We start from the raw sequence: 6,000 nt of genomic DNA, 5'->3' as shown, positions 1-6,000 counted from the left end.
CTCATAACATCAATTCTACATCTGAACTTGAGAACACCGGTCCCACACCACCCCCAGGGATGGGGAGACTCCCACAGCAAGGGTTTGGGTGCTTTGTACCAGTAGTGCCAGGCCCTAAAAAAATACTAAACATAAATCTAACATGCTCCTATTTACAAATGATTTATATTGGAAATTAATATTAACCAATGGGATTAATTTGCTCCATACAATTGTATTTTGAGTTCTGCTATATATCATCTTGTTATAGCCAATGGAGGTACTATAGTAACCAAAGTGTTCTTACCCTTTGAAGCATTTGTTGGTTAAACATAAAGAAAAAATACTAATTTTGATCATAACTGTAAAGAAAAATAAATCAGGTAACAGGATAAGTTAGAAAATACTTGAAATAAGGATACTATTTTAGAAAGTATGGTCTGAAGAGAAAGAATTCTCTGAAAAAGGAACATTTTGAGGTAAGATAGGCCTGAAAATATTAAGGTCCTGATACAAGAGTCAGTTTAGGATGTTTGAGGAACAGAAAAAACATTTCATGACTTGAGACAGACAGGAAAAAGAGGGAGAGAAGTCAGAATGGTTGGGAGGTAAGAGCCGGAAAAGACCACAAAGAAGTTGAATTTTTTTATTCTAATTTCTACGGGAAAAAATGAGATTTTACCAGGGAAGGGATATGATCTGAATTCTAGGCTAAATGCCAACAATTTCTATAGAGTGTTCTAATAATTGTTAAGTAGCTCTATTATCCAAATGATGACAATGCAGGTACCCAGATACCTGCTTGGTGTTCCCATATCATCACATAACTCAAGAGGCTCTTAAAATTCCAGCCTCTTGAAGTTTGAAACTTCTGCATCACAGCAACCTGAGTCCTTTCAGGAGTTGACCCACATTGCAGAATACCACAGAGGAATGTTCTTTTCTTTTCCCTCTGGGTCAGAAACCAGTAAGGATCTTCCCCTCTGATTATATCCAAGAAAATCAACAGCCCCTGCTACCAACCTAGATAAATGAACTGACCTACCAAGTTACAGGGAAGACCTATGACTCTGACCTTGGTACCACAATTCAGGTTCTAGGATTGAAGCAAAGAAAGCCAAACTGGTAAAGACAAGCATGTTTCCTATTTCAGACATCAGGCCTGGAAACACATTGTTCATAAATACAATGACTTCAGTAGCTGTCCTTTGGTTGAACTTTCTTTCCTCTGCTTTTGGCTACTATCTTGATGGCTTTTTTATAGCTCCTGATACCATAGCTCATTAGCTCTTAAATGAAATATCTACACTGGATTTTTTACCTGCCCATGTCTAAATAGCTTCTGATGACTTAGGGAATAAAAGAAGGGACTGACTGTATTTAACTTGGAATGGTATGAATATGTATATTTTGGGGTAGGTATGCTCTCTTTAGGGTTGACACCTAAACTTTCAAGAGCTACAAATGAAAAAAATGACATGCTTCCCATGCCACAGTGAAGCCTCAAGGGTCTCAATAAAACATCACTTAATATTCAGGAGATTTCTTTCATGCATGCCGTCCTTAATCTCAGGCTACTGAGAGGGTTAGTGGAAGCACTCCATGAGCAGAAGCATAAATCTCAAGTCTAATTAGTAATGCTATTCAGCTTTAAGACAAGCTCACATGCCCTTTGTAGGGCTTTGAGTTGATAAAGCCACTGGATCAATATCAGTTGAAAGGTTGTTTTTCTCTGTTCACACATGGAACCCGACAAAGGAAAGAATTCTTCCTAGGAAACAGCAGGGAGATCTATTTCTTCAGAAGTGAGTGAACATATATAGACAATGGCCATTTTTCACAATAAACATTAGCTGAACCATTACTTTATAAAGCACAGATTTATTGGGTGAGTTTGTGTGAATGTGTGCATTTGGCAAAGTTCTCAAAGGTTGTTCTTTTTTTCATGAGAGGGGGGACAAAAAGAAAAGGCCTCTCACCAAAGGCCAAGGAAACTTTTAGCTAAGAAAGGAACTCTGATGGCCTGTAATGTAACCCATGGAATAATTGTAGCCAGAGCCAAAAAGCACAGTCATTGGAAAGGCCTCAGTCGGTAAGAACCAGGCTGTGCTGAGGGGCCCTCCAAATGGCTGTTCTGTAATCTTAATAGCCTTTACTACAAGAAAATGACCTTGAGATGATTTTCAAGTCCTGAACTTCTTTATGAAAGAAAATATTGGGAGGGAATAAGAAAATTATGGACAGGCTTAAAAACTGAATAGAAGAGGAAATTCTTTTGGAGTTTATTTAGAGAGAAAATAGTTAAACTCTTTTGAAATTATCTTTTATCTTAAAAGTATAAAAGAGGGCCTTGGGGAGGAAAAAGAACTGGACACATGGTCAGATCAAGCCTTCACAGGCCAACTGCTGAAAAAAATTAAATTAAAAGCCATCAATTTAATTAGGTCACCTCAGCACTTTGATCAGGGAGACAATTTACCAAGTGTGATGTTGCTCAATATTTGGCTGTTAAGCTGAAGGAAGAAACAAAGAATCGATTGTTGTAGAAACTGCCATTGATATGCACATAGAAGAAGCATCTAATAAGCAGGTGGGCAGCAGGGATGGTCACTGTACTCTCAATTTGCATTTGCCCACCTCACATTCCCTTCTCAGCCTATCCCTGTCCTGCTCTGCACCCTGGGGCCTGGCCCCCACAAACTTCCAGGAGCTGCTGGCTTCTGGGTGGGTTTCATGCTTGCAAGTGGGAAGAGAGACCTGCTTGAGTATTTCTTCTCTGTTCTGTCCTCTCTTTCCACTGCTTATCTCTGACATGTCAGCATTCTTTCAGGTCACTGTCTCCATCACTATAGTCCTCAGTGGGCTCTGAGAACACAATTCCCGCCGACACCCTGTCCTTCAGCGCTGCTGGTGATATGGCTTTCATCCTCACTGATCTCTGGCTGCCTCACCAGCCCTTTTTCTCCCCTCCCCACTCCTCTCCTGACAGCCACTTCTCTACATTTGCCTCACTTAAACCTCTTGAGCTTGGCTGTTTTTCCTGCCACAACACTGACCCACATGGTCCCAAATACATTTTCGACAAGAAAGACTACAACTCTATTCTAAGTCAAAAGGCCACAGTGTGCAATGGTCCCTAATTTAGATTCAATCCCTTAATGTGGAAAATAATGTCATATTCAGACAGAACTCAGATTGGCAGTTCATTGTTTTCTTGAGTCATTTTCAACAGGAGCTCATGTTCTTTATATACTTATTCTGGAAGGTCAGGGCCAGACCCTGAAGATATCCACGATAAGATTTCCATTACTAGGAACCCCCAAAGAAGGGATGAAACAGCAGAGGAAATTGTAGCAAATTTTACATTTGGTGTTAAGAGAGCTTATGTTTCTAGCAATATTCCCCAAAGAACCATTTATAACCATTTATAAAAATCTTGCATTTGTTTTTCTCCCAGGTTATGTGATAATCAAGAAAAAAACAGAGAGAAGAAAGCAGGGAAAGGTAGAGTTCAAAGGATTGGAGAGGGGAAAAAGGAGACAGCTACTAATTCTTCAGGATCAACCCGGGCTAAACAAATTCTCTTTTTTGGACAATGGAATAATTTTACTTGCAGAATGATTAATGAATGCCAATATTTTTGCTTTGAAACAAGGTCCAGCCTACATCAACATTTAATTTGCTACCTGGACGAGACTTCTGAACAACCATCCTGGATACCTCCTCCATGCTCCTCACTCTGCCACAACCCACTGTCCTGCGACCTGCTTTATTTTTATCTCAAGGCATGTGGCACTACCCATTGTATATGTGTGCTTGTGAACCGTTGATCTTGCCCTCTAAAATGCAGTTCCCGGGGCCAGGCGTGCTGTATGCAGATGCACCAGAGTCAGGCTTTGTGAGCTTCAAGAGTCACACAAGCAGGGGAACCCGGCAAGGCCAGAAACCTGCAGTGGTGATTCCTCCTGAAAGGCAGATGGATGAGTGGGATGGGCCAAACAGCTGTGATTACATTTTGTCTCAGGAACTCTGCATCAAAGACACTTATTTATTCAAAAGCAATTCTCTCCAAAAATTACATTTCTTTTTTCTTGAAACCTGTTTCAGAGCTGATCCTCATGTTGCTAGTGGCAGAGAATGAAGCGTCTCTCTTCCTTGGTGCTGGGTTTTCTTCATACAAAAATAAAAAGAAAAGGCTCCAGATGGAGAGCCTCACATTGTCGGCAGATTTAGAAAAACTCCCCTGGAATTTGTATTGGTGGTGCAGTTTGGTGCAGACTGACAAGTGAGTAATCTCCCATCTTATCGTTTTAATTTCAGGCTTCAGAGATGCCCAGCTCTGTTGTTCAAAGAGTTTTATTAAAAATTTGTGAGAAGGGAAAAGAAGTCTCTGTGGACCTGTCTGATTTCATTATCTCTGACAGAGCGCACAAATGGAGCAGAGCCGACAGAGGGTTGGAGACGGCCATTCATGGCACTGGGGTGAGGCAAAGGCCTCGGAAGCTCTGGGTACAGATCACAGATGTTCTGATCTGCAGGATCTCTCATACGACCCTGAGCCTCCATATGTGACCTAGTGCCTACTTCCTGGACATTAAACCACCAACGTTCTGGCCACTAGCCCCCAACTTTAACAAGTTCCACTTCCTGTAATATCTGTGAGTGCTCATCTAACTGGCAAAACACATTCTTGCTGGGCACACAGGGTGCACACCTGTAGTCCAGGCTACTCAGGATGCTAAGGCAGGATGGCTTGAGGTCAGAAGTTCAAAGCCAACCTGGGCAATCCAGAGAGAATCTGTCTCAAAACAGCAAGCAGACTGCACTCTCTGAACATTTTCCCTGTACACCCAGACTGAGCATCAGGTTGTGGACAGACAGTTCTCTTGTCAATTTTGATACCCAGTGTGAATGCTGCATTCCACAGAGGCATTCAGACTGAAATTCACACAATGTTTGAGTAGGCACATGCCTCATAATATTCTTAAATACAGTGATTTGCCTGATGGCACCAAGTGAAATGGAAGTCCTGTGGAAGGGCCACTCTTGTTTGGCTGGGCCAGAAGAGGAACACCAGGTCACCTGAAGGCCATTAGCTCAGGTGAACGATCCACCCTCTGCCATCTGTATTTTTCTAGTTGCTGAGAGGGATTTCTAGCCTTTACAGTGGCCCTGCTAAAAGTTGTCCAGTAGAATTTTGCGAAGAATTGGGATGACTAAAGGGGGGTAGCAGGGGAGAGAGTGTGCTGGCAACACAAAATGGGCAAGAGTACAGAATGGAAAGTGGAAAGTAAAGAGCCCCAGACCAGCCGTCTAGATTCCAATCCAGCTCACTTGCTGGCTTCACTCCAAACACAAATGTTAGGGTCAACTGAGAATGTTTTAAAAATACAGATGCCTAGATACAACCTCCAGAATCACATCAGAATCTCTGCTACCACCTAAAAGTTCTAGCAGAATTTGAGTGAGGTTGCATGATTCAATCTATAAAAAGCTGGGTGAAACCTTAAATGCAGAAAACACTAAGCTTATGCAGAGAATGGATGTTTTTGGTTTCTCTGGCCACTCTACTCCTGAGAGGGAGTGGCTTGATACTGTCAAAACCCAGGAGTCCACAGCCAAAGAGAAAAGTAGAGCAGGGTAACCCAGGACAGTGAGAACAACCTCTACAGCTTAGGTCCCAGTGCTCCACAGCTACCTTGGGCTTTTGGAAACTCTTGGGTCTGTACCCATGGCAACAGAAATTGCCTTGCTTTGGTCCTACCCAAGTCCTAGAAACATCTTCCTTTGATTCTTTGTTAAGATCACACCTACCGGGGCTGGGGTTGTGTGGCTCAGCAGTAGAGTGCTTGCCTAGCACATGCAAGGCACTGGGTTTGAGCCTCAGCACCACATAAAAATAAATAATAAATAAATAAATAAATAAGATAAAGATTAAAAAAAAAAAGATCACGCTCACGCCTACCACCAAAGATAAAAAGATTCCCTCCTCCCCCTAACAAACCTTATCTAAAAACCTGG

Source organism: Marmota monax, unplaced genomic scaffold, assembly GCF_021218885.2.
Source record: "Marmota monax isolate L192 unplaced genomic scaffold, Marmota_monax_Labrador192_F-V1.1 WCK01_AAM20220418_F8-fsc00056, whole genome shotgun sequence".
Taxonomy (NCBI): domain Eukaryota; kingdom Metazoa; phylum Chordata; class Mammalia; order Rodentia; family Sciuridae; genus Marmota; species Marmota monax.
Note: the sequence above shows the minus strand (reverse complement) of the source record.